This window comes from Pan paniscus, chromosome 14 (genome assembly GCF_029289425.2).
Source record: "Pan paniscus chromosome 14, NHGRI_mPanPan1-v2.0_pri, whole genome shotgun sequence".
Lineage (NCBI taxonomy): Eukaryota > Metazoa > Chordata > Mammalia > Primates > Hominidae > Pan > Pan paniscus.
This window is the reverse complement of record NC_073263.2, coordinates 30,121,305-30,136,387: the sequence shown is the minus strand read 5'-3', so window position 1 is coordinate 30,136,387 and position 15,083 is coordinate 30,121,305. Positions and strand designations below refer to the sequence as shown.

At 44.7% G+C, this 15,083-nt stretch overlaps 1 protein-coding gene and 1 pseudogene across 3 annotated transcripts in view; both read left to right on the top strand.

The window, feature by feature from the left end:
- HMGB1 (high mobility group box 1) overlaps positions 1–15,083 on the top strand; it is a 157,831-nt gene that overhangs the window by 65,888 nt on the left and 76,860 nt on the right. The gene's annotated exons all lie outside the window — the stretch shown is intronic.
- LOC103783040 (pre-mRNA-splicing factor RBM22-like) lies at positions 10,058–14,823 on the top strand (annotated as a pseudogene).

Below are 15,083 nucleotides of genomic sequence, written 5' to 3'. Positions count from 1 at the left end.
CTAAAGGATATGTGTGTGTTTATTGCACTAATCTTACAACTTTTTTAAATTTTCTGAAATAAAAAAAGGGGAGGAGAAAGTTAATTAATTGAGGGCCATGGGTAGGGGTTGGGGAGGAGCAGTCTGGGATGGGCTTGTGAGAGGGACACCAATACGTGAGGACGCTTGGGGCATTTTTTAAATTGCAGCGATTGGCCAGGTGCAGCGGCTCACACCTGGAATCCCAGCACTTTGGAGGCCAAGGCAGGAGGATCGTTTGAGACCAGTCTGGACAACAGAGCAAGACCCCATCTCTACAGAAAATACAATATTAAACAGCCAGGCATGGTGGCACATGCCTGTGGTCCCAGCTACTCAGGAGGCTGAGGTGGGAGGATTGCTTAAGCCCAGGAGTTCGAGGCTGCAATGAACTATGATCGCACCACTGCACTCCAGCCTGGGCAACAGAGCAAGACCCTATCTCTAAGAAAAGTAAATAAATTGCAGTGGTTAGTGGGACACCATGGGACATAAATGCTCGTGATAGAGAAACAACAAAAATGAGACAAGAAAAGGGAGTGATCTGTGCTAGAGTGTTGGGCTGCATCCTAGAGGCCTGGGTGACATTGAATAATTTCATGCATCTTTTGTGTTTAAATGGTCACTTTAGCAGCAGTTTAACAAGAATGGATTAGAAAAGGCCAAAACTGTGGCAAGAAGTTTAGTTTTTATGTTATGGTATTTAAGGTTACAGATTCTATAGGCCTACAGGAAAATGGTGCCAAGATAAAGTGAAGACAGCTTTGAAACTGCAGAGGGCAGAAGAGTCAACAGGACTTGGCAATCCCCTACACTCAGTGAGTTCCTAAGATGGACTTGGTTCAGTTCAGTGATGAGCCTTTTAAACCCCAAAGAGAAGGGAGACTTGTGGAGGAAAAAATTTAGTTTTAGAATGTATTTAACCATGAAATAATGAATTAAGATGCTTAGTTTATACATCAGGGGTTTATTTATCTTTTATCACCATAACTAGTACTGCTTGCAGTATAGTAGGTATTCGATAAAATTTTTTAAACTGTGTTTAGAAATCATGATAGTAGATGGTAAAATGCTTTCTTCAGTTGCTGATACTCGGGGGAAATATGTTGTATATTTTAATGTTTTCTCCCTGAGGGCTAAGCATTTGGTGAACATCTGTCTCCTAACACCTGTTGGACTGGTTTACCTGGCAATCTAAAGTGAACATGTGCCAGGGTAGTGCCACTTAAAGTACCTTCACTTTTTAGAATCTATCAGATGTGTTTAGATTCAGTTTTGTCTTCCACCAGCTAGTTTTCTCAGTTTAGAAAGTACATGTATTTCTACTTCTTAGTAAATGTAATATATGACACATGAATTTAAAGAACGTACAAAGTAGGAAACATTTATATTTCATACAACTTGAATTTTCAAATGCAAAAATTTCCTCTTGGGAGTGAGTCTTATGTTTTGGAGCAGGAATGACAGAACAGATATGGTACCAAAGCCAAGCTCACCTAGATATTGCAAACACACAGGCAAAAGAGGAGGTGGCCTGAGTGTGTCATCCGAGGGTCCCTCGGCATGGGAGCAGTTCCTCTGGTGGGTAGTGAACAGAGCAAAGAGGCAAATGAATGATAGGTAGTTACACAGAGAGAATCCCTACATTAAGGAAATACGACAAACACGAGGACTCGATTTAGATTCTATGTCTAAGAGCCTTCCTTTGACATCCCTCCCCACCATGTCAGGGAGGATATGTACTCTCATTCCATTCAGTCGTTAGCACTGCTCACACTGGTAATAGCTTCTCGTTGTCTGCTTTCCTCTTTGGACTTTAGATAGCCCCTTGAAAGCCACCCACCTTTGTGTTCCCAGTGTTTAGATTGGTCCCTAGCACAATGTCAGTGTTCTGTAACTTTTACATACATGAATGAACAAATGGACAAATGAACATACATGACTTCCTAAAAGGATGTCATAGCTCTTGATAGTCATGACAGCACTAGTATTAACCTTTGTTTTGTAATGAGTTTCAATTTAATGTTAAGGAAAATATAGGATTTTAAAAACTAGTACACACACATACACATATTCCAGAGTCTTTCTAGTGAGTTTGAATATTAATTTATAAAAGAATCTAACATCACATGCTTTAAAAAATAGTGTTTGTGGCCAGGTGTGGTGGCTCATGCCTGTAACCCCAGCACTTTGGGAGGCTGAGGCAGGCGGATTACTTGGGGTCAGGAGTTCGAGACCAGCCTGGCCAACATGGCAAAACCCCGTCTCTACTAAAAATACAAAAATTAGCCAGGCGTGATGGCGGGCGCCTACAATCCCAGCTACTCGGGAAGGTGAGGCAGGAGAATTGCTTGAACCCAGGAGGCGGAGGTTGCAGTGAGTCGAGATCATGCCACTGCATTCCAGCCTGGCATGCAGGCTGAGATGGAGCAAGACTCCATCTCAAAAAAAAAAAAACAATTAGTGTTTGTGCCAGGCACAGTGGCTCATGCCTGTAATCCCAGTCCTTTGGGAGGCCGAAGCAGGAGGGTCTGTTGAGGCCAGGAGTTCAAGACTAGCCTGGGCAACATAGTGAAGCCCTGTCTCTACACACACACACACACACAAAAAGTACAAAAATTACTCAGACATGGTGGCCTGCACCTGTAGTCCCAGCTACTCAGGAGGCTGATGCAGGAGGACCACTTGAGCCCAAGAGCTGCAGTGAGCTGTGATTGTGTACTGCTCTCAGCCTGGGCAACAGCGCGAGAATCTGTTTATTACTCTAAACACTATCACTATTACTGTAAGAGTGATAGAGTTTATTACTAAGTTGTTGTTTTAGAATCTGTCAAATACAGAGATGCTGCCCCAATCTGGTCAGACATTTCTTATTTATTTATTTATTTATTCAGACAGTATCTCACTCTGTCACCTAGGCTGGAGTTCAGTGGCTCAATTACGGCTCACTGCACCCTTGACCTCCTGGACCCAAGCGAGCACCTGAGTAGCTGGGACCACAGGTGTATGCTAGCATGACCAGCTACTTTTCTTATTTTTTGTAGAGATGGGGTCTCACTCTGTTGCCCAGGCTGGTGTTGAACTCCTGGGCACAAGAGATCCTCCTACTTGGCCTCCCAAAGTGTTGAGATTACAGCTGTGAGCCATTGCACCCAGCGTCTCTGATTCTTTTGATTCCATTGAAACTAAAGTTTCAGTACATCAAGAAAGAAAGCAGCCCAAAGGAACTCACACCGTCCCTTTATTCACTATCAGGGACAATGTTAATAGGGACCGCTTCCAGCTGTCTGCACAATGTCCTTTACTGTCCAAGACCAGCATTTCCAAGATAGTGTGTTCATTTGGTCTTAGGAACAGATACTGAGGAGTTGGTCCATAATCCACAGCAAAGCTCTGCAGGCACCTGATACCATGGAGAGGTGTTCTGACATTCTTATACGTCCCCCAAGGCAGAAACCGTAGGTTCTGAGTGACATCTCATCATGATTAGTGGAAGCATTAAGAGGCAAGCAAGCATAATTCTGGGCAGAGAAGGGCTCCCATCATAAGAATTTTGCAAACCGCATACTCTTTTATTTTGTAACAATGCTTGTAATTTATCTTTTGGAAAGAGGCACACAGATCTTGATGTAACTTGTGTAATAGACACTGTTCACTAATGAAATATCCTTTTCAAATGAAAGGAAAATATTAGTTTCCTAATCAGGTGCTGTATTAGTCCATTCTCATGCTGTTAATAAAGATATACCCAAGACTGGGTAATTTATAAAGGAAAGAGGTTTAATTGACTCACAGTTCAGCATGGCTGGGGAGGCCTCAGGAAACTTACAATTGTGGTGGAAGGGGAACCAAAAAGGTCTTTCTTTACATGGCGACAGGAAGGAGAAGTGCCAAGCAAAAGCAGGAAAGCCCCTTATAAAAACATCAGATCTCATGAGAATTCACTCAGTATCACAAGAACAGCATGAGGGTAACCACCCCCATGATTCACTTACCTCCCACTGGTCCCTCCCACAACACGTGGGGATTATGGGAACTACAATTCAAGATGAGATTTGGGTGAGGACACAGCCAAACTCTATCAGGTGCTTATGATCATTTTAAAACCTGAAACAGTGGTATTCCTATTGCAAATTTTCTTAGAAAAACACCATTAGATAAAATGCAACAAGCAATAAAATAGCATTTTATGTTGTAGAATGATAAATTTATTTTCTCCTAAACATATTGACTAACCCATATCTTTTTTTTGAGACAGAGTCTCACTCACTCTGTTGCTCAGGCTGGACTCCAGTGGCACAATCTTGGCTCACTGCAGCCTCTGCCTCCCGGGTTCAAGCAGTCCTCCTGCTTCAGCCTCCCAAGCAGCTGGGATCACAAGTGTGTGCCACCACGCCTGGCTAATTTTTGTATTTTTAGTAGAGATGGGGTTTCACCACATTGGCCAGGCTGGTCTCAAACTCCTGACTTCAAGTGATCCACCAGCCTTGGCCTCCCAAAGTGAGCCACTGTGCCTAGCCATGTGTTTGTATTAAAAAAAAAAAAAAAATCTAAAGTCCTGTTTGTAAGGACTCTTTTCCCATGGTGTTAGACAGACAACATAATGCTCTATAGCAAACCACCCCAAACTCAGTGGTTTGTATCAACACGTATCTGTTCTCATATTCACAGGTTAAGGTTGGCTGAGGTTTAGCATCTATGGAATGGGCTCAGCTCTTGACTCGGCTTAAGGCTGTGGGTAGAGGAAACCAATCTTGAGTCAGTTGAAAATAAGCTTGCCCTGTGTTTGGTTCATGAGGTTTTGCCAACATACATAATTATTAAACTTTCACTGAAAATGTTTAGCAACAATATTTTTTATGAAATGGGAGGGTAAAGTGAGAAAACTTAAAACTGGAGCAGTGCCTTACCTGTAGTAAGTTCTCAAATAATATTTGGAAAAAGAATAAAACAATGGAATATAAAGAAATCAGAGATGATAAAATTTTCTTAAAACTGTAACTAAGCAAACCTTGGACAAAACCTGACAAAGCTAAGCAGCAGAACACTTTTTCCCCATTGCCTTTGTCATCAGTTATGTGAATAACATCTCAGGAGGACTTCAGGCTTGGCATGGGCCACACGCATTATCTCTGCTCCTTGCTGAAAACCCATCAGTAATGCTGAAGGAGTAGGATAGGGATAAAGAATGTTTTGAAAGATGGGAGACACATGGACCAGTGGTAATTAACAGCATGAAACCTACACCTACAAATGTGTGTGTTGTAGGGGGTTAGTTAAGAGTCAAGTTTCAAGAAAGGGGAGCCTTCAGGTACCCCTAAAGGTGGATTCACGGTAGGATTGAAAATTCAATAATTAATGAAATGTTGTATAAAGAATAATTAAACTGGACTGGGCATGGTGGCTTATGCCTGTAATCCCAGCACTTTGAAAGGCTGAGGTAGGAGGATCAGTTGGGGCCAGGAGTTCAAGACAAGTCTGGACAACATAGCAAGACCCCATCTCTAAGAAGAAATACAAAAATTAGCTGGGCATGGTGGCACCCGCCTGTAGTTCCAGTTACTCAGAAGGCTGAACTGGGAGCACCACTTGAGCCCAGTAGGTTAAGGCAGCAGTGAGCTTTAATTGTTCCACTGAACTATAGCTTGGACAACAGAGCAAGACCAAGTCTCTAAAAAAAGAGGAAAATCACACTTCCAGATTCCCTCCTCAACAGTGTAGTTAGGAAACCACTTCTCCCCAAGTATAAAACGTGAGGTTGGCCGGGCTCAGTGGCTCACGCCTGTAATCCCAGCATTTTGGGAGGCCAAGGCAGGCAGATCACGAGGTCAGGAGACCAACACCATCCTGGCCAACATGGTGAAACCCCGTCTCTACTAAAATACAAAAAATTAGCCAGGCGTGACGATGCACACCTGTAGTCCCAGCTACTCGGGAGGCTGAGGCAGGGGAATTGCTTGAACCCGGGAGGCAGAGATTACAGTGGGCTGAGATCACACTACTGAACTCCAGCCTGGCAACAGAGCAAGACTCCGTCTCAAAACAAACAAACAAAACGTGAGGTTTAGTCTCCAGCAGTGTGCCATAGAACTTTCCGTGATGATGGAAGTGCTTTATATCTGCATTGTCTAACAACTAGTGGCTCAATAGCCACCTGAAATGTAGCCAGTGTGGCTGCACGTGGTGGCTCATACCTGTCATCCCAACACTTTGGGAGGCCGAGGTGGGTGGTTCGCTTGAGCCCAGGAGTTCAAGACCAGCTTGGGCAACATGTTGAAAACCCGTTTGTATAAAAAACACAAAAATTTGCTGGGCATGGTGGCACACACTTGCAGTCCTAGCTACTCAGGAAGTTGAAGCTGAGGCAGGAGGATCTCTTGAGCCCAGGAGGTTGAGGCTACAGTGATCCATGATTGCACCACTGCACTCCAGCCTGGGATACAGAGTAAGACCTTGTCTCAAGAAAAACCCACAAACAAACAAAAATACATGAAATATGGCCAGTGTGACTGAGGAAATGAAGTTTAGTTTTAATTTTGATTTAAATAGCCACATATGGCTAGTGGCTGACATATTGGACAGTGAAGCTCTAGACTCAGGAATACTGGGCACTGCTGAGAATGGGATGGATTCTTTTGCAGAAAAACAGGAAGTGAGTAGAATTCTTCAAGTGACTGCTGAGATCTGTCAACCTCTTCTATTACATGGGGCCCAGGTTGGAGGATTCCTTTCTGACAAAACTATGCTGCCAAATTTATATGAATAACAGAATAATATTAATATTATTAATATATTAATAATAATAATAATATTCAGTTATTCCCAATAGAGCAGCCGGCACTCTAATTCATCACCCAGTGACAACACCCTCACACAGAGTCAGCATTTGTTATTGTCGTTGTTTTGTTTTGAGATAGGGTCTCACTGTATTGCCCAGGCTGACCTTGAACTCCTGGCTCAAGCAATCCTCCATCCTCAGCCTCACATCCATCAGCATTTTAAATGCCTCGCTCTCAAATGCGACTAGGTAGCCAAGGATCACCATGCATGTGGGCTGCCCAGCTGAAATGGAAATCAATGCAAACAGAAGAAAAAGAACTGAAACAAGACATGACAGGGAACATAAGAAAAAAAAATGGTTTTTTTTAAGAGAGAAGATATTGCAACCTAAAACAAGATCAGAGGCTATATAAAATATTGGAGGCCAGGAGTGCAGAGGAACACGTTTCTACATCCAGGCGCCTCCTGACTCACCTGAATTCCAACAGAGCACAGTAAGCGCCAGTTCTCTGCCTGTCCTGGATTGGGCCCCGCAGTTGCAGAGAAAGCTCAGGAATAAAAATGGAGGTAAATCTTTAAGTGATTACCTATTCTTCTGACCCACCGGCTACAAATCAGGCGTTCCCGCCACCTTCTCCTCAGGTTCAATTGATTTGACAGAGCAGCTTACAGAGCTCAGGGAAACATTTTACTTATGTTGACCTATATATTATAGTGGATACAGAGGAACAGATGGGAAAGATGCATAGGGCCAGGTGTGGGGGAAGGGTGCAGAGCTTCCATGCCCTTTTCAGGGGCACCACGTTCCAGGAACCTCCACATTTTCAGCTGTCTGGAAGCTCTGCGAACCCAGTCCTTTGAGGGTTTTATGGAAGCGTCATTACACAGGCATGATGGACTACATCATTGCCTATTGCTGATCAACTCAACCTTCAGCCCCTCTTCCCTCCCCGGAGGTTGGGGGAGTGAGGCTGAAATTCTAACTCTCCAATCTCGCCTTGGTCTTTCTGGTGCCAGCCTCCATCCTGAAGCTACTTAGGGGTCCCCAGCCATTAGTCATCTCATTAGCAAAGCAAGATACCCTTATTGGTCTGGCCGTTCCTAGGGCTTGAGGAGCTGTGGCTAGGAAACAGAGATGAAGGCCAGTGGATCACTGGAAGGCTCCCACTATCTCACTTTTGGGGCAGAAGTGGACATTCTGAGGTGGGGAGTGGTTGGTTCAGAACCTCTGACTTGCATGTTCAATCCCAGGCAGAGAGACATCGCTAGGACCTGCCAGGGTGGGTAACCTGCCCACGTGGCAGTCACCTGCAAGTGTGGGTGCAGACACATCTAGCTGAGAGTTGAGTGCAACCATTCCAGATGCCCATCCCCAGAAAGAAAATCTCAGACCAGTAAAGCTCTGAATGGAGGTTTGATCTCAATACCAAGGACAATATAAGCAGAGTTGCTTTAAGGATGCTATTGCTGTTGTCCATGGGAAAGACCCTTTATGCCTGAATTATTTTGATTCCAGATTGAAGGAAAAACTGCTAATTTCAGTTCGTTTTATAGAGGCTGGAGTTTTGGGCATTCCTGTTTGACTGTAAACTCTCAATAAGATAGGGAAATAAATCAGAAATCATGGGTGTACATTTTTAGAGACCTTGACAGACTTATTTTGCAGTTGGGGCTTCAGGGCCCAGAATCTTTTAGCATCCCTGCCCTAGTTGAAATCAGACACACCCTCTCCCTGGTATCCATACAAAGCTAGTTCAGGTGCTGACCTGAAGGGATTTGGTTGATGTGAAGTTCCAAGTCCTTAAATTAATCAACAGGAGTACTCTCCTGGATGGGCCTGACTTGATCAGGTGGGTGATATGTAAGTTCTCCTCCTTTACAGGGGAAGACACCAGGACTCGGAGAGTCCCACTTCCCACCTCAGACGCTCTCAAGATGGTGACCTCTCTGGGTTTTAACACCTGGAACAGGCTGGGTGCAGTGGCTCACACCTGTCCATCCCAGCACTTTGGGAGGCTGAGATGGGCAGATCAACTGAGGTTGGGAGTTTGAGACCAGCCTGGCCAACATGGTGAAACCCCATCTCTACTAAAAATACAAAAATTAGCCGGGCGTGGTGGTGCACACCTGTAATCCCAGCTACTCTGGAGGCTGAGGCATGAAAATCGCTTGAACCTGGGAGGCGGAGGTTGCAGTGAGCTGAGATCGCGCCACTGCACTCTAGTCTGGGCAACAGAGTGAGCCTCTGTCTTAAAAAAAAAAAAAAAAAAAAAAAAAAAAAAAAAAAAAGCCTGGAACAGGCAGAGCCTGGAGGATGTGTGTGGACTTCCCATCTGTGCCAAATGTGCCTTGGAGAAAACCCACATAGCTGAATGATTAAAGTCAAGCACGGGAAGGGATCAGCTACGTAGCAGTGCCCCGTGCACCTTGGCGAAAAGGAATTTTTCTGTCCATTGACATTGTAGGTGTTCAGTTTGGAATCTTTCAGTTTTGGGAGTTGCCACCCATCAACTTGTCAGTCCCAAGGGCACTCATGAAGCAATCGCCCATTGACTCTGCACTGGGGCCGTCCTGTATCACAGTGAGAAATGGGAGACTTCCACAGAGAAAGTGAAGGTCCAAGGTCCAACGTTGTGTGTCCAGAAGAAGGCCAGACTGTGCCCCTGTGGAGTCCTCTGATGAGGCGGATGAGGAATTTTCATTCATTGGGAAATCCAAGGAACAGGAAGCAGAGCCTGAGGAACAGGAGGAGGGCTCAGCCAGCCAGCCAGGCTGTGGCATTTTCAGGACCAGGTGAGTGACGAGAGGAAGAGAGATTGGCCGGCATTGGAAAACAGTGGAGCCTGGAGTGATAGAAGCAGGCAGCTTCAGAAGAGAAGCAGGTGCCTAGCGCCCGGAATGAGCGGATGTCAGTGAAGAAGAAGAGGAAGAAACCGAGGATGAGGAGATGGGGTGGCAGTGCAGCACCCTGTGTCAGGGAGTACAGGAGAGGAGACAGGAGTGTGGGAGGCACAGGGGTGGCGGGGGAGGCGGTGAGGAGGGGCGTCCTGGGGAGCTCAGAGCAGATCTGAGTATGGAGAGTCCACAGACAGTGAGGATGAGATGGAGCCTCGCCTGATGCAGGCCCTCACTGGGCAGGAAGAAGGGCTGAGTGACAGTTCGAGAACCTGAGGCTGAAGCATTGAACCAGAAGGAGCTGGAGCAGGAGGCAAAAGGCACCCTGAGGAGGCATGGTGCCCCCTCCAGACTGTAGGAGACCATGGAAGAGCCTGCGGAGAGCACGCGGGGCCGCACTACTCTGGATGCGCTCAACACCAAGAGGAGAGTCAGGAGGAGCAGGAGGCATGGAAAGTTCAGAAGCTAAAACAAACAAGGGGGCAGAGACGAGGAAGACGAGCTTGAGAAGGAGGAAGCAGAAATTGAGCACCTGCGGAAGCTGGCTGAGGAAGAGCAGCAAGCTGAGCTTCAGGCATATGGCAAGGTCATTACCAGCAAAGCCATTCAGGGCAAATATGAGAAATATACAAAAGAGATTTCAGTGCCCCCACCCTGGAGGATCATTTCAACAAAGCCATGCTTCCTAAAGTCATGCAAGAACTTTGGGCACTCTGGTTATACCAAATACACCCATGGTGGGCATTGAGACACCACTTCCTTCTACCCAACACGGGGCCAAGAGAGTACCCAGAACACAAAGTTCTTCAAACAAAAGGCAGCTGAAGCACAAGATGTAGCTGAGCAACCATTTACCAAGAAGCAGAAGGCTACGTAGGGGTCAACTCCTTGTTCTCCCAAATGTGGAACTCAAGGGGAAGTCTCAGCATCTGGTCCTTGATTTGCTTTTCCTGTTATTTACATGGCCCCTGAATCCAGCCTTTGGACCTACTGCCATGCCTATGATACTGCGTAGCCCAGTTTTTGAAGGTGCTTTGTGAGATTTAGACTTGTGCTGAAAAATCCCCCAGAAAAGCACTATCCAGGTAGGATTAGAGGCTTCCCACTTATTTCCAGGAAATCTTAGGTTTTATCAATGCTAAGACTTCCCATATTTACATGAGATTGTTCTGATTTTTAATTTTAGAGATGGAGTCTCGCTACGTTGCCCATGTTGGATTTGAACTCCTGGGCTCAAGTGATCCTCCTGCCTCAGCCTCCCAAGTAACTGGGATTACAGGCATGTGCCACCACACACTAGCTCTGAGTTTCGTTTTCCAGCCCCTTAGCTTGGGTCAGAAACATGGGCATGTAAGTGGACAATAAATTTAACCCTTAGGGTTAGGAGTAAAATGCTAGGAAATCTAAATTCATTGAAACTTGTTTTTCATTTTTGGATGAAGTCCATTTTTCTAGATGAACATACTTTTTGATCCATTTATGTGTTTGTATCAAGAAATAAAAGAAACGCACACACACCCAAAAGAGAAAAAAACATACAAGAAGGAATGCAGTCTCTGTGCCAGGCCATTCCCAGTGTTTCACTGGTGCCCTGGGGTCCATATGCTTTTTTAAAGAAGACTAGGCCAGGCACAGTGGCTCACGCCTGTAATCCCAGCACTTTGGGAGGCCGAGGCGGGTGGATCACCTGAGGTCAGGAGTTCGAGACCAGCCTGACCAACATGGAGAAACCCCGTCTCTACTAAAAATACAAAATTAGCCGGGCATGGTAGCAGGCGCCTGTAATCCCAGCTACTCAGGAGGCTGAGGCAGGAGAATTGCTTGAACCCGGGAGGCAGAGGTTGTGATGAGCCAAGATCGCGCCATTGCCCTCCAGCTTGGGCAACAAGAGCGAAACTCCATCTCAAAAAAAAAAAAAAAAAAAGACTAAAGTGTGCCAAATTTGCAGTAAATTGGAGAATGTCAGACCTGCCTCTTAGACCTAGAGTGTGGCCTGCACATCCAGGTTCATGACACAGCATTGTCTTTTGAAAGTAATGTGCCAAAGTCAGATGTCAACCGAGGGTTCTACACACAGAATATGGAGAGAGATCTGTAACTCTGATGGAACACGTCTAATTAGCATGCTGGGGAAAGACACATCCCCCAGTGTCGTGCTGCTCAAACTGGCCTGGACCATACCCTACTATCAAAGGAATCAGCCTCACATTTGCTCCTGCTAGGTGAAAGGAGAGTATCAGAGAAAAGAGGAGTGTCCCTACAGACAGAAGAAGCCTACAGATCTGGATGATCCCCTTGCTGATCAAAATGTTGAAGACTCATATTATGGAATCAATGACCCTATAGCTGATAAGCTTCTAAAGCAGACTTCAACCATGCCTCATCTGGACCCACCAGAGGACAAGACTCTCACCACATTAGACGTGGATGGTCTGGGTGAAACAGATCAGAGAAATCATTTCTACCAGTTAGGAGAGATTGACCATCACTCTAATGCAGAGGCAGCAGGGTGCTTTCACCCAGTTTTCCACAAGGCAGGCTACAGACATGGCTGCTGAGAAGTCCTTTAATAAGTTGATTGCAATCGCCACAGACTCAACGTGAAATCAAGAAGATCTCAAGCAGCCAGAGGAAAAGAAAAAGAAGGACGGGAACCACATACTCTGGGATCAAGTTAGAGCCTTTTCCAGGACTGCCATGAGCTCTTCCTCCTGTTGCAGCAGCTACTTCAGCCTACCCCTAAGTGATCTTCCACCACTGTGGTGAACATTGCCCTGCCACCCCCACCACTCCCCGTACTATCAGGTTTGGGGCTACCCATGTTCCACCTCATTCCTTTCATGAAGACTCCAGGACCAATCCTTTTCAGGACCCTCAGAGGATGGGAGCTCATGCTGGAAAATACAGCAGCCCCCAGCACATTAGCACTACTCTGGGGCTCTGTGGAAGAAAGGGCACTTAAAACTCCCAGTAAATGAATTTTGGAGTAAATATATTTTTCCTTCCTTCGTAGTTTCCGTGGTAGCTGAATATGCTCAGATATGGACAGTCAGTGAAGGACAGCCATGCTTCTCTACACGTGTTCAAAGGATCAATGGCTTTCAAATAAGCTGCCGAGGACACATCTGGTTACAAATACAACATGACTAATAAAACCTAATGCCTGTTCCCCTCACCTCTGTGGGAATAAGTGGCTGGGTGAATTGGAATGCCTGATGGAGCTGCCATCTCAAAACAAAATGTTCATTTTGTACCTTTTCAGCGGAGGCGGGCAGGGGGAGAATTGATCTTCAGTAAAAAACTTTTGGGCCGGCTGGGCGCAGTGGCTCACGCCTGTAATCCCAGCACTTTGGGAGGCTGAGGCGGGCGGATCACTTAAGGTCAGGAATTCGAGGCCATCCAGGCCAACATGGTGAAACCGCATCTCTACTAAAAATACAAAAATTAGCTGGGCATGGTGGCAGGCACCTGTAATCCCAGCTACTAGGGAGGCTGAGGCAGGAGAATCTCTTGAACCCGGGAGGTGGAGGTTGCAGTGAGCCGAGATCATGCCGTTGCACTCCAGCCTGGGTGACAGAGCGAGACTCCATCTCAAAAAACAAAACAAAACAAAACACCTTTGGGCCATTTTTATGTCCATGGGGGTATTTTTCTTTGTATCATCTTCGAAAAAAAGAAAAAAGAAAGAAAGGGGGAGAGAGAGAGAGAGAAAGGAAGAAAGAAAGGAAGAAAGAAAAAGAGAGAGAGAAAGAGAAAGAAAGAAAAAGAAGAAAGAAAGAAAAAGAAAGAAAGAAAGAATTGCTAGTACTAATTACTGCAGTGGTGTCAGGGTGATTTAACTCTTTTGAAGTCACACCCTCAGACAAGTAGAAACCAGCATCCAGCAAAGCCCAAATGCTTTCTTTCCTCTCCTTTTCTTTATTACTAAAGGAGTCTGACTGATAGTTTTACTTCTCTATACCACCAAAAAAAAATAAAAAAATAAAAATTACTTTGTATTCCTATCAGTAGGATGGAAACACAGATTTCATGGAGCTGTGTATTATTGAAGAAACCTGGTGTCTGGGATGAAATTATTTTCAACAACGTCCTGTAAGACGCTTTCTTTAACAAACGGAAATGAAAAGCATGGAGTGTTTGAATGGAAGACTTGTGACCTGCAGCTGGAACTATGATCTTCCACATTCACCTTTGTGTGTCTTTAGGGGCTCATTGGAATTTCCTGCTCTGGGCAGGGGACTGTCTGTTTGGTCTTAGAAAGTTTGGGTATAACTGTATTATAGATGATAAAGGAAACTTGATGTTGTGTTAAAAAATAAATTTTAAAAAAGAGAAGAAGGGAGAAATCGCGAAAGAATTAATTCCAGCAATTTTCACCAAACTGAAGAATTCAGATTGAAAATGAAAAATGTCTTATGCCGTCCAACAGAACTACATCTGTTCAACAGAGGGCATGTACAGAAACATTTATGACAGCCCTATCTCTAGTATCCCCAGAATGGAAATAGTCACAAGTCCATCCTCATTAAAATTGGATACATCAATTATATATATATATATTGGAAGAAGAATGAATGAATTGCCACCACATGCAGCCACGTGGGTGAATCAGACAAAATTAATGGTGAATGAAAGAGACCAGGAGCAAAAGAGTACATTTTTTTAAAAAATACACATTTTATAATGATTTCATTTCTATAAAAATTCAAAAACAGGCAATCTGATCTATGGTACTGGAAATTACAATAGCAGTTCTCACGAGGAGCAGGTAGTGGCTCTTGGTAGCACTGTTTCTTAATCTAGGTATTAGTTACAAAAATGTTTGTTCATTTTGTAAAATGATTTGCGCTCTTCTGTATGTTATACTTCAGTAAAAACAACGTTTTTCTAAGTTCCATATCAAAACACACCATAGTGAAATTTATGGGGATAAAGAGGAGATGCAAAAAGCTTTGGTTGTGGCTGGGTGACGGTGGGGAGATAAAAGGATCAAGACAGAATAACTTAAGACTTCTTAAAAGTATTACTGGGAACTAAACAACAAAGGAGAAATGCCTGTAACATTCTAAGGGGAAATTATGTCCAAACTGTCAATCAACTAAGAAGGTAAAATAAAGACATTTCATAAAACATAGTCTCAAAAAATTTTCTGCCTGTGCATCCTTTCTCAGGAAGTTTCTAGAAGACATCACAAATATACGAACAGGGAAGACAGAGGACACAGGGAACGGAGAAGAAGGGAAGAGAATTTCCAAAATGATGGTTGGAAGCAGCTGTAGAGCTGCGGGCTTGGAGATGAATCCAGGCCCTGTGGAGCAGGATCGAGGATGCTGCCAAGAAGTCAGTAGCCCAAGTGGTATGAGAGGAGTTTTAAAGTTCTGTTGGAGAGT